Source organism: Dermacentor silvarum, chromosome 3, assembly GCF_013339745.2.
Source record: "Dermacentor silvarum isolate Dsil-2018 chromosome 3, BIME_Dsil_1.4, whole genome shotgun sequence".
Classification (NCBI taxonomy): domain Eukaryota; kingdom Metazoa; phylum Arthropoda; class Arachnida; order Ixodida; family Ixodidae; genus Dermacentor; species Dermacentor silvarum.
Genome location: NC_051156.1, coordinates 131,276,576 through 131,300,343, shown reverse-complemented (window position 1 = coordinate 131,300,343; position 23,768 = coordinate 131,276,576). Strand labels below are relative to the sequence as shown.

Below are 23,768 nucleotides of genomic sequence, written 5' to 3'. Positions count from 1 at the left end.
CACAACACTACCAGTTGAAAGCGGGCTGTACGAGTAAGGAAATAATCAAGTATATCTGAGCTCCAACTACCTAGCACCCAGCAATTTATCTACAGCCCAGCAACATCACATCTGAAGAAAGTACACAGGCATCAATTCCCCACTTACTCTGGCAGAATTCAAATCAGCCCTGCTCCAACTGCAACAAAATACAGCCCTAGAACCTGACAAATTCCTACATAGGATCACACGGAATAATAATAACGGTTCCTTTATTTTTCATCATGAAGATGATGGAAGCTGGGAGAAAAGGCTGAGAACCAGCTTGACTAGCTCTTGCCTCCCGGAAATACTTTAGTGATTGGGCAACATAAGTGTACATAATCAAGATCAAAAGGTGACATGTACAGCAAATAAGACAAACAGCATTATGAATGAAAAAAATTCTGTATATATTGTCACGGATTTCGGTGGACTAAAGACAGACAGGGAGAAGTCGAACGTTTAAAACATACATTTATAATTGCAAAAAGGAAACGGCAAACAACACAAAGCAAACTATTTACAAAACGAGTTAAGTCTAGAAGTTCCCCAAAGTCCTGAGCTATCTTGATTTGATGAGTACAAAATATTTACATGAAGTACCTCGACGTGGCCACGTCACCTCGTCGTCGCGGTTTCCGGTGACACGTCGTTGGGCCCGCCGATTCGTCGTAGACTCGAAGTCGCTGTGTCCGACGCTCGGTCCACGGTTGACCTGGTTCGGGGGTCAGGACGGTGGGGTGACCGAGGCACCTGGATCGCCCGGTCAACTCCGCAAGCCTGCGGATCGTAGCCGCAGAGAATCCGGGAAGCGGTGCCGTCAGCCCGTAGCTGCGGCTTCCGATGGGGCGTTCGCTCAGCTCGCGGGTCGTGGCCGCGGCAGCTGAAGCACAGCTTCCATTGGGTTGCCGCCGTCTCCGCGATTCACCCGTCCTGTTCGGCCTCCAGCTCCTTCTGCCCCTCGTCGTCCCAGAGCGTAGCTGGGCTGCTCTCCTCAGCTACGTGTCTCTTCTCCCGTTGGCCACGTAGCTGCGCGTGAACTTTTGCGCTTCTTCTTCTGCTTTCATAATGCATTCTTTTTATTCGGACGCTCTTATTTTATAACTTCTTTCTTCTTTATTTCGGCCACCGACTCCTCGTGTCTTGTTCTCTTTTTATCTTCTGCTTTTTCTTGTTCTTTCTTTCTCCCTTTATTGGCTCATGACATATTATGCCCACCTTCAAGAGTTTTTTCCATGTGAAAAACTGCTTCTTCCTCCTCGTATCGGATAATTCCGCTGTCTTCATACGTCGTTTCAGCATTAGCACTTGATGGCTTTCACCATTTTTGTCATTTGCACCACTGGGTATCTTCCCCACACACCACTTCACTTCACATATTCACTTCACTACATGCATCATAGGGTTCACTATTCAGCACCAAAAAGTCATTGTCGCACACTGCTATATCCCAACACTGCTATACCACTTGTCTATGTAACACACCGTGGTCCACTGCTTCACACCAACACTTACACCACTTAACCAACATTACTAAACCTCCTACGTCCTTAAACACAGCTCCTACAGCACTGCTCACAGTTAGCAATGAGTCTTCACACGACTATACTCATCCACTCCGCCACTATATAATCTGCAACAGGGCAAAATACTTTCCGTGGTTTTCGCCACGGTAAGTCTCTTATAGAAAAAATATGCATTTTTACACACCATTATCTGAAGTATGTTCTTATGATTTCAGCTGTCACAATGCTGTCATCGTATGAGTCCCTTTAGGAGCACTGTTCTTCTATCCATATTTGTGCGTGCCGTCGTAACAATCTCCTTAACTCCCAGTGCAGCCATTTCTTTCATTTCACCCAACAAATATCTTGGTAACATACATCCGAACCTAAATGCAGGGTACCCTCTAATTCTTCCCAGATAAGCTATATTGCATATTAAACAGCAGTAGTGTTTCCAATCAATTTTTCAATCTATCCGCACCTCATAAGAGCATACCTGCCAACTCTTCCGAATTTTCCGTAAAGTGTACGAATTTGGACCCGTCTTACGATTTTACGAATGTCGGCTCAATTTTTACGGAAAAGTGGTTGTATTCGCGAAGTAGTTTTTAAAATTTTTAATAAATTCACACCGTTGCTGGTGGGTAGGGGCGCCACTTACGTAGGGGCGCATAGAAATGGAGGTATGCGCCGTAATCTTTGTCTGCAGAGTAAGGAGATTTTTCAATCTGTGACGTTGCCTTCGTCATCGGATTGTTGGACTACCTGACGACGGCTGGAAGTCACTGGTTGTCGTTACTCTCAACATAGAGGTCCACCTGTACGTAAGTGGCGCCCCTGAGACGACGGCGATTTCTGGTCGATGCGGCAGGCACAGTTTCGGTATGGGAGGCATTGGCTAGTCGTCTCGCCTGTCACCTTCGCTAGGCTTTTTTCGCGAGTACAGTAAAAGCTCGGTAATTCGACCCACGTTAATTCGGACACGTCCTTTGGTCCCGGCAGGTGTTTGCATTATTTAATGCAATGAAACTCGTTAATTCGGACGTATTTGGCCGCACATCGGTGAATTCGGACAACTCTCGGTGCTCGGCGAGCGCGGAGCGCCGCAAATGTGCGACGCAAACGAGCCATAACTAGAGTGTACTCTACCATAACGGCATTAGCGTCCACCGAAACGAAGCGACGGAGTTCAAATCGTACGGAATGACAGCAACGCCAGAACGCTTCGTGCCTATTTGAGCCTTTAAAGCTTTTATTCTTGCGTTTGACGGCGCGCATAGCACCGCGTTGGCCGCATGCCTTCAAAACTGCGTAGTGCATCCGTGATCGCGTTGATAGCGGCCGCGGTTTCATCCGCAGCGGTTGCGGCAAAAAGTAGTTTCGTTTTCACTCTGTGTCCGTGCCGTCAGGGAATGGAATGGAACTCCTTGAAAAGAAAAGAAATTTGAGCCATTCCACGCCGCCGCGCGTTGTTTTCCATCCTTCCCCGCATCGCCAGCCAGTGATGTTCCGTACTGCGCCTAAAAATTCCCTTTCCGAGACATGAAAATTCCCTATTTCGAGCATTTTTCCCTGCATATGTCTAAGAAAATCCCCGGATTTTTCCCTGCACTAACGAATTACACACACACACACACACACATATATATATATATATATATATATATATATATATATATTACGGCTCGTGCAATTCTTTCAGGCGCCTGCGCTCCTGCACAACACAAAAGCATGGCCTTCGAGATTGGCTTCTAATACTCCGAGGGATTTGGAGGGCCAGACGGCGCGTCAAGCGACCTCACATCAGCGATTCGCACGAAACAGATCGCTGATGTGAGGTCATATGACGCGCCGTCCGGCCCTGCAAATCCGGATTCGGTCCTTCGTCTGGATGCACCATAAGCTGCAGCGGAGGTGTGCGATGCGGACAAAATGCGGGTGCACATTTGTGTAGATTACTAATGCTAGCAGACGCGCGAAATCTATACCCTCCACATTTTATACCAAACAGCATAAACAGCACGCCAGCTTTTCATCAATGTTGACTAAATGGTTTTAAAGAAAGACCAAGCTTTGGGGAGCAGTTTAACTTTTTATTGACTAGATGAGCACCAATTCTTCAACCCAACTGAAAGAAAACACGTTAATAAATACGAAGTGAGTTGTGACTTGCGCAAAGTGACTAAGAAACTTTTCAGTCGACCAGCGAAAAATTTAGGTGCCACGAACGAAAAAAAAAGGCAAACGATTTCACATATATAATGTACGGAGCACGGCACAATGACTAGAAAATGTCAGCCCACTTGGGCAAATGCGAAGGCAAACCGATCCCTCGAGCAGTCTGTTGGCCTCTGCGTTTAGTTCACTCGAGTGTTGTCCTGTGTGTGCAGTTTGATGTGCTTTGGCGTCACCTTGAAGCTGTTACAGCAGGTGCCTTTTGAATGAAATCTAGAACGCATCACCATCGTGGCATTCAATGTATCACTGCCTAGCTTATTGCGCTTGCGTGTTTTCACGTCACTCACCCACGAGAAAATCCGTTCAGCGTATGCATTTGCATGTGGAATGGACAGACAAAGTTGTGCGAGTTTCGCCACATTCCTGAACTGTAGTTCGTCTTTGAAGTCTTTAATTTGCCCGATTTCCTTCCACATGACGTCAACATTCATTTCGCGAAGAGAAGCTTTTTGAGCTTCTGAAAGGGAAGCTGGGAGCTGCCTCCATTCCAGCTGAACATTACATGAGTTCAATCTTTCCGCAAACCTTTTTGCCAGCTCAGGGAGCGATGGCACCTGTTCGTGGCCTTCATACGATAAGGCAACATCGGCCTGAAGAAACTATATTTCCTTTATCAGCAGGTCTTTGTAGGGCAGTCGTGACTTCAGTTGTTGAACTACGGTGACATAAAACTGCAGACACCTCTTTCTGAACTCGCTCTTTCCTGCGATGTCCCCTTCAATCACAGCCAGTTGCTCCTCACATTCACTTCCTATGTAGACTTGTTCGAGGGGAACATATGTGCCAGGGTCATTCTCATTCACGTCGCAGCCCTTCCTCTGCAGCTGTTTGGCTGTGACAAAATTCAACAGAAAGTTCTTGATAAGCTTCTCACTTTCGTGATGTAGCGTATGCACGAGCACTTTCTCCGACTGGAACAGAGCATTAAAAACTGTGATGCTCTTTAGAGAGAACCTGAGAAAAAACAGGTACGCCTGAATGTAAGGGTTTCTCATCGCTTCAAGGCATCGATCTGCACTAAGTAGCTTGTCCTCCACACGTGCAGCGAGGAAGAAGTGCTCTAGAGCAGTCCACTGTTCCAACAGCCGGTTCACACAGTTAAACAACGCTAGCCAGCGAGTGTTGGACGGCTTTAAAAGCTTGTGTTTTTCCATTCGGAAAAGCTGCTGAATTTCTACTATGATTGCAGATCTTTTTGCACTTCCCGAAACGTAGTTTACGATGCTGTGCAGCATCTCTTCCAAGGTTCTTGGCAGGCATGCAGCAGCAGCACTGGCAGCAAGATGCGCTGAGTGGCATATACATCGAATAACCACCAGATGCTTATTAACTTCCATCAAACGTGTCATTACGGAGTTATGCTTTCCCACCATAACGCTGGCGTTATCTGATGCGAGGCCTATGATATTTTTTAGTGGAATGCCCCTCTTTTCGAAACACTGTTCGAGGGCTGAGAACAAACTTTCAGCTGTCCCATCGGCTGCGTTGACTTGAACAAGTTCCAACAAATCTGTCTTTACTTTTCCTGAAGACTGGTCTACATACCGTACCAAGACACACAGTTGTTTCTGACTGCTGATATCGGTGCTCTCATCTATTAAAATAGAAAACTCAGTTTCTCGCAGCGCTTGAACCAGTTCCTCTGTCTCAACAGGCGCCAGAATGTTCTTCACAATGTTGGTACATTTTTTTCTGCCCAATGTCACTTGATCTAGTACCTTGGATTGTGAAATTTCTTTCAGCAGCGGCACTAAGTGATCCACAACTTCAAAAGCGACATTATGAGTTGCGAAGAAAGCTGCCAGTTTAATCTCCGCTGTCTTGACCGGGTCAGTTACAGCGTGGGCTCTCTCAAAAACAGCATTTATCGGCAGTGTGCAATTGATCGATCTTATTGCTTCCAGGTGTTTCGCGGTTTTAGCATGCTTCAGAAGGTCGCTCTTACCGCATTTGATTGTCACGCCGCAGGCTTTGCACTTCGCCTCGGTAGTCGTGTGCTCTACAAGCCATCCTTTAAATTCCGGCAGGCTGAGCCACTCCGAGCGAAACAACTTCACAAACTTTTTTCTCGTTTGCTTTGCCTGTTTAGGATTTGATGGTCCGGAGCCGTCATCCATGCTGTCATCGGAGCCCATTGTTTATGACAAAATAACTGACGCAAGCAAAACGTTCAAATAAACACCCGGTTGCCGCTCCTATGCTCCTCTTTTGATTATTCTTTGGATTGGATGCTTGTGGCTTGTTGCCCATTCATAACGAAACAATAAGGTCTTCCACTACGATGTCACGTAGCAATCTCGGAGCCCATGTGCTGTGAATACGTTGTGGAAATGTGGGTTCCAAATCAAACACGCAAAGTAAACAAGAAATCGCTTTATATAAGTAACAATAACGAATCTCAAAGGCTATGCTTTTGCCTGCTGCATGCGCCGGAAACAATTGCAGAATCCGAAAGCGCATCTTGTCGCTATGTTTTGGGCATTATAGAGGAATTTCACCATTCCAGAAATTCCCTGCAATATTGCGAAGATTCCCTTTTTCCCTTTTGTCCAAAATGACGGCTGAAAATTCCCTGAAAAAGGGAAAATTCCCTGCATGGAACATCACTGTCGCCAGCCTCGCGCGCCTCTGTCCCGTTGCCCTTCCGCCCCTCCGAACACGAATGGTCCGCGCCCATAGCTCTAAGCCACGCCACCCTCCGAAACATGAATGGACCGCGCCAAAACAACGTTGGCGTCCACCGAACTGAAGCGAAGAAGTTCGGATCGCTGTAGTCATCACTAAAAATCGTACTGGAATGACAACAACGCCGGAAGGCTTCGTGCCTATTTGTTACTATCCGTGCCTAGCTTGCGTTTACCGCCGCACATAGCACCGCGTTGGCCGCGTGCCTTCATGACTGCGTAGGCACCATCCATGATCGTCTTGATAGCGGCCGCGATTCCGTCCGCTGCGGTTGTGGCAAACAGTAGTTTTGTTTTGACTCGGTACGCACATCGGCCGCGTGCCTTCATAACTGGGTAGTCGCCATGCATGATCGCGTCGATATCGACAGCGGTTTCGTCCGCAGTTGCAGCAAACGGTAGTTTCGGTTTGACTCTGCGTGCGTCGGCCGCGCGCCTTCAGAACCGCAAGGTCGCCGTGCATGATCACGTTGACAGCGGCTGCGGTTGCGGTAAGCAATATTTTCGTTTTTACTCAGTGTAAAGCTGTCGAGGATGAAGAGAGAGAGATTGCGGTTGTGAAGAGGAAATGGCGCACCGTCTACATCGCGATGGGCGGCGACCCGGCGACATTGGCGAAAAATTAAACGGGATGTGCGCGCGCTAGTGAAAAGTGCGTCTCAGATGAAGACGCGCGCCGCGGCCACAATGTGAAGCAAGTCGCGAAACTTTCGCCGCTGCGAGCTCTAATCAGTCGCGAGATGACGAGAATTGCAGCTTCCGCATTGCGTTTATGCAAAATAGAAACAGAATTTGCTGATTCATACTGCAAATAAGAGCGTGTTGACGTAGTAATAATTCGTTTATTGTTTTCTTGATACCCTCGATAATTCGACATTCGGTTAATTCGGACATTTGTATCGGTCCCGTGAAATCCGAATAAACAAGCTTTTACTGTATGACCTGTTGTGTGGGCCTCGCTGTTTTTTTTTATTTTTTTTGTGCGACATGCTGCTGCATCGGGCGCAGTGCGACTCCGGCACTCCGGTGTTTCGTAGCCGTAGAGGCTGCGAAGTGTGATGGCGTGCTCGAAGCCTCGTCAGTACTAGACTCTATCAGTACTTTCAAGTGTGTTTGAAGTCGTACTCCTCGGCAGAATTCCCGTGCACCCCCCCCCCCCCCCCCGGTCGCGAATTTACGAATTTCAAAGCCTTGAGGTTGGCAGGTATGTAAGAGCCAGTTTCCTCTCCCTAATCAAATTCCATTTGTTACCCTCAATGTTGTCGTTGTGCCTTTCTGTTGCGTCGCTGTCAAGACTTCCTATATTGCCTACTTTCCTTCTTAGTTCTCTTTTTTGCGCCTGCACGGTTCCTGCCTGGCTTTGAAAGTCTCTTGTGGAGTTCAAGTTTCGCCTCCTTTTTATTTGATGGACAAAGCTTCCTGAACGCATGCTTGTTCGCGAGCCATCTCGCTCTCGGCAGTCTCTTCATCTTCCGTCTGTACTTTCGTGATGTACGCCTTCTTGAGCGATTAGTGTAGCTGCTGGCTTTGTACTTCAACTTGAACTTGAAAAAATGACTCTGCAAAACCTTTTCCTTGTTATGGGGATATGCTTGGAATCTGCAGCTAAGTTCTCGCAGCTCTTCCTCTGAAACTTTGCGACGTTCTTCATAGTCATCATCTTCAGGTGATCTGCTACTTTTCACCCCAAATTTAAATCCCGCTCTCATAGTGGCTTTGCCATGAACAACACCATAGCGTTGCCCATTGGTGCTTTCTTCGGTTCCTCCTCTTGGGTATTGACTTTCTCCCTTTCTTTTCCTCGAAGCATTTTCTCGATCTGTTCTTTCTCTTTCGCTTCTTTGTTTTCTCTTTCTCTGTTTTCTCTACGCGCTTTATCCCTCTGTCTGCTGCCATCGCCTGCCTAATGCACACTGCTTTCTCGTCACTCGTAAAACTTGCGCACTTGTGGTCGTCTGGATCAGCAACATCTTGCTTGCATTTCGCTAGTTTGTGCTCACAGGGGTTTCTGCAGTCGAAAGTCCCCATCTCTTCAAAAGCCTTGCCGCAGGTCGAGTACTCTCCCTTCCTGCATGACATCGTCAATTGCTCTGCTCTCAACACACACCCTATGCAACGTTGCACTATTCCCCCTCTCGTCAGTGTCCTTTTGAATCTTCGGTTTTGCTGATTGTTCGCCTTCATGAGCACGACCTTCCGGTACGTACACTGCACTGCCGAAAACAGACCCATCATTCCAGTGTTGTACCCCTTGCTCTCCAGTGGAATAGGACTCGGCGGCGCGGTCATCGATAGCCTTATAGTGGCAACTATTCCGTCGCAGCAGTTCACCTGTGCGAGGCCCCTCTTCAGTTATACTATGATTGCTATGTATTATTTTGACTGCCTCTGGCATCTCTGTCTCCCTCATCTGGAACTGTCCTCTCTTCTCATACGCTTGCCGAAGTGTCTCAAGTTCCAAAGACCGAGCGGCATGGACACGGTTCATGACATCCTCAATTAGTTTGAGGCCCTGCTCCTTGCTAAGCTTTTTCTCGCGAACCATAGCTAATATGCGGTCCCAATCCATCTCTAGACCACCAAAATCTGTGACAGGGCCGGAAATGGTGGAATATGCTGGCAGGCTCACCAAATTGTCACGGATTTCGGTGGACTAAAGACAGACGGGGACAAGTCGAACGTTTAAAACATACATTTATAATTGCAAAAAGGAAACGGCAAACAACACCAAGCAAACAATTTACAAGACGAGTTAAGTCTAGAAGTTCCCCAAAGTCCTGAGCTATCTTGATTTGATGAGTGCAAAATATTTACATGAAGTACCTCGATGTGGCCACGTCACCTCGTCGTCGCGGCTTCCGGTGACACGTCGTTGGCCCGCCGATTCGTTGTAGACTCGAAGTCGCTGTGTCCGACGCTCGGTCCACGGTTGACTTGGTTCGGGGGTCAGGACGGTGGGGTGACCGAGGCGCCCGGATCGCCTGGTCAACTCCGCAAGCCTGCGGATCGTAGCCGCAGAGAATCCGGGAAGCGGTGCCGTCAGCCCGTAGCTGCGGCTTCCGATGGGGCGTTCGCTCAGCTCGCGGGTCGTGGCCGCGGCAGCTGAAGCACAGCTTCCATTGGGTTGCCGCCGTCTCCGCGATTCACCCGTCCTGTTCGGCCTCCAGCTCCTTCTGCCCCTCGTCGTCCCAGAGCGTAGCTGGGCTGCTCTCCTCGGCTACGTGTCTCTTCTCCCGTTGGCCACGTAGCTGCGCGTGCACTTTTGCGCTTCTTCTTCTGCTTTCATAATGCATTCTTTTTATTCGGACGCTCTTATTTTATAACTTCTTTCTTCTTTATTTCGGCCACCGACTCCTCGTGTCTTGTTCTCTTTTTATCTTCTGCTTTTTCTTGTTCTTTCTTTCTCCCTTTATTGGCTCATGACATGTATATATTACATGCACACATAGAAACAGCATTATCAACAGCAATGCAAAGCATTTTCATTGGAAAGAAACAGTCAAAAGAACACACTGAAACTTCCATTATGGCAAAAAAAAGCAAAAAAAAAAAAAAACGCTCATAACTACAGAATGCAGTTTTTAAGTTCCATACTTAAAAACAGTAGCGTGTATCACATTTCTGAAGAAACTGAGCAATTGTGCTTAAATTTCATCAGATACCTTTTAGCAGTGCTACAATAGGATTGGAAAGAAAGTGCATGGGATTTAAAACTCACAAGGACGAGTAAAAAAATACACTTAAACTTTCAGAACTTTTCCTGACAAATGTTTTTTGTTGAGCAGCTTCCTTTTTGCATGTCTCTCAGTTAAATTATTTGAAAAATTTGCCAAGAAAGGCCTCATGAATTTTCGCAGAAGTAAATTCAGGAGAGCCACTTTGTGCGACACACTGTCATTCATGCTGCAATCAAACAGAGGATTCTTCGTAAGTGCCGGAAGCCCTGCGCTGGAAAACTACTTCCATGGTTTCACAAGGACAGCAGCCACTCTAGAGGCAGTACTTTCAAGTAGGCTCACAAACCCGACAAATGCCACAGTGGGATAAGAAAGCCCTCCCCGGTCAACTCCTGCAATCAGAGCAATTGTGGTAGAGCTACATTTTGGCAACTGTATTTTTGACAATCAATCAGCCTTCGCAGCTCACGTTATCTTGCACAGCTCTTATACAGAAGCCATCAATCAGTCCCAGCGTGCTCGTTCGCAAACTTTGGTGGGGTGGACCTGGGAAGACGAAGAAAGGTTAGAGAATAATGGCACAATTAGTATGAATGATTCAGTAGCAACATCTAAAATTGTAATACAAAACAGTCTGCCTTTGCTGTAGCAGTGGCATCATCTAAGCAAAGTGAACTAATCTGAGCAATTTGTAAATGTGTCGAAAAGCAGCAGCCATTGAGTTTACTAAGCAACTGTAACGACAAGGGACTTTTGACTGCCATTCAAAATTTCTCATTTTGATGCAGCTGCATGTCAGCTTTGCACAAAAGTACTAAAACCTTTGGATACACTTTTCTCCCTACCTTCATGACATGCATGTTTTCATTACAGAAACTTGTGTGAGTAATGGACGCTGATAACTAATAAAATGAAGCAAACACACTTGGGTAGTTCTCCAGTGCAACCAGGTGAGGAAGCAGAAGCTTCTTGATGTCTTTCTCAGGTGTTGCCACTGGCGCAGCTTGAGGAGGGCAAGTTTTGTTGCCTTCCCAACGAAGCCTATCACGCTGCCCACGTTGATACCTGTAACTAAAACCTTCTGAAGCGACAACAGTGCCGCATAGGCATCAGTTTGGTCATTTGACCCATTGAGTTGTCGGATAGTTGAAAACAAGGATTCCACATCATCGCTCGAGCACTTTCCAGTTAAAACGAAATGAAATCCAAGGGCAAGGAGATGCCTGGTGCAAAGAACAGTTGACATCGTCGTGATTCTTAGCGCCTCATAAGTTTCCTCAGACAAGAACTCCAGCTTGTATGCGGCATCCTTTTTCTATTTTTCGAAATAGGCAAGGCACTCATTTCCGGGCCAAGTAAGCCTGCTGGAATAAGTGATGTATAATGTGATCAGTTAGAAAATGTTGCTTAGCATGTACATAAGCTGCAAAAACATGTACAAAACCATACATTTAAATTAAAATGCGGCCACTCATGCTTTTACATAAATCCAAGATAAATGGCAATTACAAGCAGTTTATCAGCTGGCATACCTTTCGTCATCTGGACCATAGAAGGGCATCCGCAAGGGGTCCTTGCTCAACCAGAATAATGTGCTTTTGAAATTTTGGAGAGTGAACCACTTATATACAAGCTTCATAAATTCAATGGTGGGAAAACACCGGTCGAATCCACGGGCACCAAGTTGCCGTCCATGATTTTCTAGAAACCTGAGGACTGATGGGACCTAAAATGAAATTATATTCCGGTTGAATATGACCGGGTTAATCATTGCCAAATTGTAGCGGTGAGGAATGTGTGTTATAGAAATAAATTTATAGAAATAAATAAACGATTATGGTGTGCTTTACCTGAGGAGAAAAGATGGCAACAGCCCTGGCAACAGACATCTAAAAAAACTCGGCCAAAGGTGCTTTTTCGTCAAGCACCTGACGAGCTTTAATGCACCTTACTTCTCTTGTATGTCATGTAGGTTCCTGTGACAAAATGCAACATTACACTATAAGTTCTGAGACATTTTTACCTCGGGTAGTCTGGAACGATCAGCGCTCCATTATTCCTGAAAATTCTTCTCGTGTCCTGGAACTGAATTCTGATATTTTTCATGACATGGCAATAATCAAATTATAGGAAGAGTGGCCTATCTGGATTAAGGGGGTGGCTGGAACGAATCGGTCAGTATTGTTGGCGCAGTCAGTGAAACTGTTAACAGTATACATTTCAATTTTGCTTTCGGGACATCTTGTAGTTATGTTATTTATCCATAATAAAAGGGTTTGCAACCTTTACCGAAAATCTGACTTAGCAACTAGGTACTGATGTGACAACAGGGCGTATACGGCCTCCAGACAAGCTGGCAAAAAAAACTTGCAGTTAGTGCTGCGGTTATTAGCAACTAACCTCACGACCTGAAAGCCAGCTTCTTCAACAGATTTCATCCCTTTCAGAGCAAGGAGCTCAAGCTGCTCTCTTGTCAAACATTTCGTGAAGTAATACCCCACAGGGAGCCTGCAGTTTTTTTGTTTTTTTCTAAAAGCACTAAGTGTGAGGTGAAAGACATGATATTCCTCTCAGGGATTAAAAACAATCTGCACAGGTCCACGTGACACTCACTGGCACTAGCCAAATATCCCATATACCTGTAGTGGGTAGACAGTCATACAAAGGTGAAAAAGAGCAGGTGAGTCGCCAGTTGCTCTTCTAAGCCAAAGTCCACCTCAGCACCCCCAAGGTCCACCAATCCGTGCAAGGCATCCGATTGCTTTTGGTAGACCGCAGCTTGCTTAAGCACTGAAAGCGAAGCGATAGGGGTAAGGTTTGGCGCTACAGCATGCGGAGGCAGTTTGATGAAATAAAAAAAAAAACTAGACTAGCAAAAGCAAATCTGGCGTCAGCGTCGGCATGAGCAGGTCGGAAGTTTATAGAGGAGGTCGTGGTTGGGTGTCAGTGCGTTAATCAACATGGAGGCGATAACGATGCGGCTACCAAAAGGTCTCCGGCTCCCACATGTTGCCAGATGACAATTGAGATTGTGCCAAGGACCGGTATATAAGTTGAGGGGTGACTTTTTAGTAATATTTTTTGGAAACAACCTCGACCTATATTCTGCACTATACGGTACCTAGCAGTGTGTATGTACTGTCTTCATAATTGTTGTCGACGCGGCTGCCATGGGTGCCAGTGCTGTGCACACAGAAACGCAGGGGCACGCCGGAATGGCGGCCGAACAGAGAGACGCAGGCAGGTACCGTGGCAAAGACGTCTTTTTATTCAAAAATCACAGCTTATATAGCCCTGAATGGCTACAACGGCACCCCCTGTGGGTGGATTACGTTGGTTCTGAAACTGAAACTGCGATTCCCCTTCTTTTAAGTAGAGCAGGGAATTTAAACATTATACAATTGTTAATGAGTAAACAGTATGAACATTCACATACAATGTTGTAACTCAGAAAAATAATATATCTGCCTTATGGACTCTTTGCAACTCTCTCCCCCCCACGAAATATACTAGCATCTGTCACATTGAAGACTAACTAGGCACTCTTAAAAAAAAAAAAAAAACACCGCACACTTTCCTGATGTGCAACGCATGACAAAGTATGGTACTCCCACACATAGAATGGGTAACGCAGCCGATAATGAATCAAAAACACTGAAACACCTATTTCGCACTCGTGAAAATGAAATGTAACATGAAAATGCGATGCACCTGTTGTATCGGTACAGCTGCCATGGACGCCACGCCGGGCACGCTGGGACGGCAGCCGAACAAACTGACGCAGATGCATGCGGGTACTGAGGTGAACACTTTATTGAAGGAGGCAGCTGCTTAAATAGGCATGCCAAGCTGCAACAGCGCTCCCTGGGAGCAGATTACATTGGTTTCAAACCGAAACCGCGATATCACATCATCCCCCCTCTATTAAGCAGGGCGGGGTATGTAAACAACTTTATACACTGGTTAATGAGTGCATAATAAGCATTCACATATTATATCTGGGAAAATATATCTGATAACTCTCCTCTTAAGCAGAGCAGGGAATGTAAACAACCTTGTACCTCGTTTCTTGTGTGCGCGCTGCAGTTTCAAGATGAATAGCTACCAACTCGCCCAGGAGGAGGAACAAACTTTTATTTAAACCAGCAATTTAGCTGGCTAGGCCTAGGCCTCCCACGTGGGGACATCGAGGTCTTGCCTCTTCGCCGCCTCGCAGGCTAGCTGGGTAGCCCAGAGTTGGTCGTCGAGTTGGGAGCTGAGCAGGGCGGCGTGCCATCTCGACGAGAGGGTCACGGTATTATTTGTCGGATATTGGTTTTTACATTCCCATAGCATGTGGGGAAGCGATGCTGCCTCAGTCTTACAGATCTTGCAAATGTTACTAGGGTAGGTGTCCGGGTAGATCCTGTGGTAACGTGTTAGTGAGGGGTACGTGTTTGTCTGTAACAGGCGAAGGGTGGTTGCCTGTGCTCTGTTGAGTTTGTGATTAGGGATGGGGAAGGTTCTTCTGTTGAGATAGAATGATTTCGTGAGGTCGTTGTAGCTGGTGAGGCGATCGCGTTCCGCGGGTGCACCTGCGCTGTCTCCGGCACGGTTGACAAGGCCTCGTGCTACGGAGTGAGCGACCTCGTTGAGGTTGGTGAGGTGCGGATGTACGTCGCCAGCGTGCGCTGGGAACCAGACAAGAGTGATTTGCTTCTCAAGTGAGTGAGGGGCTTGGTTTAGGATGCGTAGCGCTTGTTTTGAAATACGACCTTTGATGTAATTGAACTCGCCCAACTTTCAATACTTTTATAACCTTATACAATTTTTAATAAATAAAAATCGGCACATTGACATTTTATATCTGTTGTAATGTCACATTAACTCTCTCCACCCTGCGAAAATTGGTAGCATTTGTTAAGTTAGGCACTCGTTATTTATTTTTTTAAACAAAAATCACCGCACACTTTCTTGACATGCAATATATGACAGAGATACATACAATGGCTACTGTAGCCAATAAACATAAAAGACAGTCAAACCCAATTTCACAATCATGAACATGAAATACAAAATGTAACTCACCTAAAATGATAAACAAACACTGCAACCGAAAAATTTCAAACATTAGGGAACAAAATCCCTTAAAGGGCCTCTAAACCACCCCAGTTTTTTTTTTGAACATTTCAAGTAAACGCGCATCGAGTTCAGAATGCTGTCACGATCAACGATGCCAAACGCTGCAGTGCTACGCGCCGCAGGAGCGCCACAAAATAAAAAAAACAATGCCGTCCTCCCCTCACCTTTCCGGTATCCCTTGCAGTCGGCGCGATGTCAGCTGGGGGAATCTGTTGATGTCAACTGCGGAAACGATATCCATTGGTTGAATAAGGACCTATGACTTCCAGTTAGTCTGCTGGCAGGTACGCGCGCTTTCTGCTCTTCCTCGTTGTGTGGCTGGTTTGTGCGCCCTTGCGAATCGGTAATTACAGCTGCAACGCAAGTGCCAAATCGCTCGTGTTCCAACACAGTCGTGCTTAGCGGTCTGATTAGCTGCGTGAACAGAGTGCGACAGTGTTGGCCTTTCCAGATGTGCGCGCAACACAGGGTCTATAGCGGTACGCTTCGCATAACACGGGCTAGCAGCGCAGCAACACCGGGTAGCCGAGAAACGCTGAGTCCACGTTACCGGCACGGTAACTTGTCGCACGCCGTTTGCCATTCGCGGGCCGCAGTTCGACAGCGGTTGTTGCTCGCGAACGGCGAGATTTCCTTGCCGTACGTAGAGAGGATGAGACCGGGACTCATTTGTGTGGCAGCCTCACCGCCGCTGATCGCTCGACGGCACCGATATCGTCGCTAGGCCTTTTCTGGTTCCCTTCAAAGCTAAAACGGACGGCGCTTCGAAATGAAATACCGACACTCACAAGCCGCAATATTTTCTTATCGTTGTTATCGCTCTTCGCAATAATTGTACACAAAGAAGAAAAATACGCCAATATTAGCGGTGCCGTCTGCTGTGATGCGAGCACAGCCGAGCCCGTCATCTCCCGGCGGTAGCCGTGCACTGCAGCTGAGCTGCAGCCGATGTTTTCATTGCCGGTGGCGAAGGCGCGCAGCTTCGCGGTCGTCGATTGGCCCAGTGATCGTGCAGCGGGCGGGGCGCCGGCCGAACTGCTGTCTACTTTGGACTGTTCTCACGCAGCAGACGTTCTACAGCACTGGAGGCCGGTTCGCCGTCGGTATATTTGCCGCTAGCGTAGACGTGCCTTAACCGGAAATGGACAGCGCGTTGGCGATGGACGTATGTCACGTGACATTTGGAGGAGCACTCGGCGAGGAGGAGAGACCAGCCGACAAGGAGAGTAGCAAAGGAAAGAGCGAAATGAGCGAGGGCCGTTTTTCGATCATCAAACACGTGTAACTCCGCTATTATGGCACTATTTCGAAAAATTCTCGTGGCTACGTGTTCGTTGTGGACTCGTGGACAACTGCAACGCCACAACTAAATTTCGACCTCTGGGTGGTTTAGGGGCCCTTGAAATGTTGTCGTCTCTTCCGGCGTCTCTTTGACTGCCGAGGTAACCGAGCCGTACAAGATGCGGGCTCAGTGCCCTGCATTGGAGCCACTGATGGCTAAGAGGTAGTATGAGGTAGTATGCGGGCTTTCCTGCCCAGTTAAGCACCTGCCAGACGAAGCTGGAAGCGGATACACTGACTTAGAATTCAAGCATTTACGCTCGCTGAAATGCTTGCCAGCCAAAGTTGGAGACGAAGACAATAACTTAATGTTTGTGCTCTCGGGCTCGCTAAAGCGCCCCCCAGATGAATCTGTGGAAGAATAAGATACAAAAGAGTCGGATGACTCAGTGACATGCTCCTCAGGAACTGAGAGTGAACTCTCATCTTTAAGTGCATGGGAGCGCAAAGGCTCAGAAATATGTCTGTTGTTGTTAGATGAGAACATTGCATGTTGACTGGGCACGTCAGTCGTTTGTTGTAATAGTGCCTGCATTGCACCCTTTGATTCAGTTTCGCGCCTATTAGGCGAAATGAAAGCTTTTGGCTGGGCACCACAGCTGGGCATTGAATTGGCGCCTGGACAGAAGTAGATTCTGTAATAGGCTCTCCAGTTGATGCTGTGAGCGGTGTACATTGACTGGGCATGTCAGCATTTGATGATGTGCCTTTTCACATTGCCTTTCCGGAAAAGACTGTTTGACTGCTGGACTGCTGCTTTCATATGCAAAGTACTGCGAGTTCTGTCGTGAGAAAGAAGTATTTACCAGTGACTGTATGTCTCAATTTACATCGCTATCTTTTTCTGAATGTACCAGTACCAACTTCGAATCGTTTCAAATATTGCCATCACTCAACTTAAATGCATGAGTACCAACCTGTAATAGCACCGTGAAAGGACCTCGATATTTAGGATGTTTCCCTGGCATTCTCACCTTAACTTTGTTTCCAATCTGAAACCTAGGCGACTTTGCTCCCTCCCCTCTTGTCGTCCACATGCTGCTTCATGTACTGCTGCCTGCAGAATACCCTCGTCCGCACAACTTGAGGGCTTGAAGAGGAGTTAGAATTGTTGAGTTGGAGATCCGCTTTTTCAGTGGATGAACGAGGCTGTCGATTATGTAAAAGCATAGCACGAGACAAACCTGTCCATGCCTGTACAGTGAACCTGTAAGTGCCTAAGAAATCAGTGATGGCTTTTTTTCAATGGACGACGCTCAAGCTGTGACAACTGGATTTGCTTCTTTAATGTCCTGTTCTACCTGTTCATTAGCTTGCTGATAGCAGTTGAACGAACACAGATGCTTAATCCCTTTGCAAGAAAAGCCTCAAACTGTTGCGATTTGAATTGTTGACCATTGTCCATTACTATGTATGTAGGAAAATCTTCTATACTGAAAACTGCTGACGAAAAGGTCTTGGCAGCGTCTGAAGTGACTTGACATGCAAAACAGACTTCAGGCCATGTTGAATAATAATCGACCAATGTTATTGCAAATCTGCAGTCAGGAGGAGTATGTGACAGACTTGCAATGTCCCTACCTAGCTTTTCCCGTGCCTTTTCTGGAAAAGGGACTGGCTGTAGCGGAGCAAATACTGGTTTTGCAGATTTATCTGCAGACTCACAGATGTAACAATTTTGCACTGCATTTTCAACCTGCTTGTCCAAGCAGGGCCACCAGTACCTTTCTCTGAGCTGCTGTTTTAACTATTCCTGAATGATTTTCATGTGCCAGCTGTGTAAACTTATTTTTAAAAGACTCGGGGATGGCAACCCGCTCACCGCGGTAGATTAACCTTTCAACAGACGAGAGTTCATCCTTGACTACAAGTTAACGCACAATCTCTCGAGGCAAAGCCTTTCTGGTAGGCCAACCATCAGCAATGAAATTGGCAACCTACAGAAATTATTTCTTCCTCCAGTTTCTCAGCTGTGGGAAGCGGGAGAGGTAATCTAGACAAAGCATCGGTTACTATATTATTCGAACTCTTGCAGTATTGTACGGTGAAATTATAATATAGTAGTCTGGCACACCACCTTGAAGTACGCAGTGGGCGCTGCCCTACTGCACTGGCTAAAAGAAGTGCAGTTAAAGCCTGATGATCGGTGCGCAGTGTCGCGTGGTTAGTGCTGCGGGGCCACGGTAACACAGAGACAGACTGACATGTACAGAGGGGTCCACTGTTAAAGGGAACACTGGAGCGCGTGGCGTCTGCTCTGCGCCACCACCGGCCGGCGGCTAGAACTAGTTTCGCGCAGGCGCGGTGAGCGATGTGGGCGGTGCTATTTCGTCGTCTGCTACCGTCTGCAGCCGCGCTTCGTATCGTCGCAAAGCAACCGGTTCACGCGTTCTGAAAGTTTGCCGGAGGCTGCATGGTCACACTCGGATAGCTAGCCGGTGCAAGGCTGAACGAGAATTAGACGGGGCAAAATATTACCTCGCAGATTCTTCTGCCATTCGAACTCGCAAGGAAAACATGACAATTTTTGGCAGACTGTCTCTTTGGGACACAACAATAATAGACAGTATTTCTGCGTGTATAGTGGCCATCTCATGCGCGCTAAGGCATATTGGAGTCACTGCTGTGAGTATATATATATGCTGAACAAAGAATCCACAAGCGCCATTGAAGCTCATTCAGTAGAATTCACAGCGGTGTAAGATCGATGAAGAAATGTATTGGCATGCGTAACGTTTTGAACTCCCGCAGTTGCAGATATTTTAGTTACGAGTAGATGTTGAAGTTTAGCAGCATGCCAAATCGTTCTAGACCTTTAGGTTGTTTACGTTTACAAATCGCGCCTTTCTGATTACGGTAGGCATTTTTGGGTACGCCTTCAAAACACTGAGCGCAATAACCGTTTTATTAGGACTTGACGTAAAATGCGCTCCTACAAACAGCCGTCATCTTGAGCTTCAAGAAAACCATGTGTCAAAACAAATAAAGAAAACCCGTGCGTCGCTCAATATCTGGTTGCGTCGCCGTTTGCCTCCAGCACTGCCTTCATTCTAGAAGGAAGACTTGCATACAAGGCCTCCACAGAATGAGGAATTTTGCTTCAAACGCTCCCATTCGGCCTTGACCGCGCTCCAAAGGCTGTCCGCGGAGAGCCCGTGCAGACATTGACTTGCTCAGGCCTTCTTCATGGTACCCCAAACGTTTTCTATGGGGTTCAAGTATAGACTGCGGTGGCCAGCCCAGAACTTTCACTTGGTGATGCAGCAGAAGTGATCAAGCTCTTTTGTCGTGTGCACATGGGAGATGTCATGCGGTTGGAAAGCACTATTTGCAGCATGAGGGAGCGCAACTTGTTCGATGACATCGCAGTATTTGTCGGCCGTGAATTTTCCTTCTAAGCTGACGAGAGGCCCGAGGCCATCCTTTGTCATGCAGCGCCACACGCTGACGACTGTCTATTCTATTAACTGTATTGAGCGGCCTCTGCGTTAGTTTTGTAATAGCGCGTTGTCTGTACTTCCCTTGCCACAGTTCAACAATACGCTGCCTTTCATCGTATGGCACTCGAGCCATCGGGGATTAGTGGCGAACGAAGTCCACACTTATCCTTTTCTGAAGCGGGCAGTGCTTTATGTATGTATCAAGAAGGCGAACAAAAGACAGCAGCGTCATTGCTGCTGGTGTGCAAGGGGACATTTGTTTGATTATAGATCAATCCCGTGATTTTCCTTCCAGCTGGAAGGAAAGTGGCTGCTTTCAAGTACGAACCACGCGAGCTGCTTTTCCGCGACGATCCTAAGTGCGGCACCAGACGGTAGCAGACGACGAACGAGCACCGCCCACTACGCTCACTGCGCCTGCGCGAAACTTGTTTCAGCCGCCGGCCGGCGGTGGCGCAGAGCAGACGCCACGCGCTCCGGTGTTCCCTTTAACAGTGGACCCCTCTGTACATGCTGCTTGCCTAGACGAAGACGTAACCGTGCTCTTTATTGGGCCTGAACATATATAGGCACACACACACACAAGTTACAAAGGGTGCCACACTCTGGTGGCAGCTTAAATTAACACAAGGGGCTGAATTGTGGCGACCTCTACATCTCCGCCCTTGCAGCATTGAAGGTCAGACGGGAGGACTCGGGAAGCCAACCGTGTCAGAAGTTTCACAAGTTCAAGCGGTGTGGCGGAACATGCCGACCGTAACGTGTTCGTATCACACCGTCACTGCGGTCCTTCACTGCAGGGGACTGTTGCACAGACTGTCCGAGGGGACCATTGGTTCTGCGAGGTTGGCAGGCTGAGGTACCGATGCGCGGACGCAGAATTCACATGTGGACGGCTTGAATGAGCGGTCTGCTTGCGGCAAACGAGGCTTGGCTCCAGAGCGACGACGAGAGGGGAACTTGTTAGCCTTTGTAGCGTCGAGGTTGAGCTCCCGGGAGTGCTCGGTGTGGTTCTGGGACGCCTTTTCCCTGTCGGCGTCTTCGGATTGATGGGCCTGTGTCCAAGCGTCCTTGAGTGTTAAGTTGCGTTTTGGCACAGCTGGTCCGAGAGACGGTAGTCACGGAGGCTGATGATGAACCGGTAGCGTACGAGTCTTTCCTCGACAGCAGCTGAGGGATAGTTACAGTGCTTAACTATCCTGCGCAATTCTGCGTAGTACGTGTCGATGCTTTCGTTGGGTAGCTGAACACGTCTGTGGAACCACGATGACTTGCAAAGCTCATTTGGAGGGTACACGAAGTGCTCAGTGAAATGGGCGGCAACGGCTTGGTATGAGGCGAGCGACTGGGCGTCGAGCGAGATTGTCTCGTGAAGCGGGCGGGCCTCCGGGCCCATGCAGTACAGTAGCGAGCATACCTGCTTGTCTTCCGACACTTGTGTCTGATGTTCTTGTCACCGATCTCGGGAGCGTGCGGGTCTTATGAGAGATGGAGAGGGAAGACGCATGGCCACACAGCAAGCAGATTTTAATCTCACACAGAACCCAAGAACCTCAAACTAAAAACTCAAACTACACTAAAGAAATAAATACTGGAAAATGTACAACCTAATAAATTCATAACCATAAACTTAAGCACACTAAAACACGCTGCAGGAAAAATACTAACACATGTACAACCTAACCCTTAATAATCACTAAACGTGTCCTTAATTCAGACCACACTGATTCTGGGCGTTTCCTACACAAACGTCTGGCAACTCTGGCCTACTACAAGAATGGATCGTCCTTACTCCGTTCGTCCTCGTTGCTCGTATTCTCCCGGCGGGGATTTCGTTGGACCTTTCTTAAAGTCGTTGCTTTCGCCGACTGTCGCATAGTCGTGGCTGCCTTGCAGTCGGTCCTTGAACTTGTTCGCCTCCGAAGCCTGTATAACCCGGTCGCTGTTGCTGACGTGGCCGGAAGGCTTGACGGGTTAGGCCTAGCGACGTGCCACTTCCGTCCAGCTCCTTTCCCGAGTGCCGACGTGGCGTTCCGGGGATCATCAAACGTGCTGGTCTGCCGTGGAAGAGGCGTCCTCTCTGGGGTGCCCGGTCCTGCCGCGAGAGGCTGCCGCCGGTCCAGGAGCCTCACTCGAACTTGCCGAGGTCGACGACCACACCTTGGACCGCCCGCGTCACAGACTTGGCCAGACCCCCAAGTCTCCCGTCGCCAGAGCGGAGCTGGCGATGCGACCTTCCTGGCCCAGAGCCACGTCAACAATGCTCGCTCAGTGCCGTTTCTCCCTCGACCATACCTCAGGTCACGCGCCTCGCGCGCTCATGCCGTTCAGAACGCTCCGTTTACTTCGTCCTTTTCTTCTTTTATGTCGCCGCTGGCGTCTTACTCATGACAGTGTCAGTCCTGAAACCGCTGCATAGTCTTCGTAACGGCTGAGCCATGTCGCCCATGTTGGCGGGTTTGTGAAGTCACGCCGCTGCTGGGGTGGGATGCTTTTACTCCTGCAATGCCATTTGTTTGGCCTCTTCTGTGATGCGTCGCTCGTACTCTTCCGCATCTTGAGTGTAAATCTCGGTTGCCTCTAGCTGTGCAGGGTCATTAACGTTGGGCCTGAAAGCGCTGCATAGTCTTCGTAACGGCTGAGCCATGTCACGCCGCTGCTGGGGTGGGACGCTTTTACTCCGGCTGTGCCATTTGTTTGGCCTGTTCTGTGATGCAGCGCTCGTATTCTTCGGCATATTTTTTGTATATGTCGGATGCCTCTAGCTGTGCAGGGTCATTAACGTTGGGCCCGAAACCGCTGCATAGTCTTCGTAACGGCTGAGCCATGTCACGCCGCTGCTGGGGTGGGATGCTTTTACTCCGGCCGTGCCATTTGTTTGGCCTGTTCTGTGATGCGTCGCTCGTACTCTTCCGCATCTTGGGTGTAAATCTCGGTTGCCTCTAGCTGTGCAGGGTCATTAACGTTGGGCCCGAAACCGCTGCATAGTCTTCGTAACGGCTGAGCCATGTCATGCCGCTGCTGGGGTGGGACGCTTTTACTCCGGCAGTGCCATTTGTTTGGCCTGTTCTGTGATGCGGCGCTCGTATTCTTAGGCATCTTTTTTGTATATGTCGGATGCCTCTAGCTGTGCAGGGTCATTAACGTTGGGCCCGAAACCGCTGCATAGTCTTCGTAACGGCTGAGCCATGTAACGCCGCTGCTGGGGTGGGATGCTTTTAATCCGGCGGTGCCATTTGTTTGGCCTGTTCTGTGATGCGTCGCTTATACTCTTCCACATCTTGGGTTAAAATCTCTGTTGCCTCTAGCTGTGCAGGGTCATTAACATTGGGCCCGAAACCGCTGCATAGTCTTCGTAACGGCGAGCCATGTCATGCCGCTGCTGTGGTGGGATGCTTTTACTCCGGCGGTGCCATTTGTTTGGCCTGTTCTGTGATGCGTCGCTTATACTCTTCCGCATCTTGGGTGTCAATCTCGGATGCCTCTAGCTGTGCAGGGTCACTAACGTTGGGCCCGACACTGCTGCATAGTCTTCGTAATGGCTAGGCCATGTCGCCCATGTTGGCAGGTTCGTGAAGTCATGCCGCTGCTGGGGTGGGATGCTTTACTCCGGCTGTGCCATTTGTTTGGCCTGTTCTGTGATGCAGCGCTCGTATTCTTTGGCATCTTGGGTGTATATGTCGGATGCCTCTAGCAGTGCAGGGTCATTAACGTTGGGCCCGAAAGCGCTGCATAGTCTTC

General features: G+C 48.1%; 1 pseudogene; it reads right to left on the bottom strand.

Annotated features, from left to right (window-relative positions):
- Nucleotides 1-10,160: 10,160 nt before the first annotated feature.
- LOC119444019 (uncharacterized) lies at nt 10,161-22,476 on the bottom strand (annotated as a pseudogene).
- Between the last annotated feature and the right edge of the window lie 1,292 nt (nt 22,477-23,768).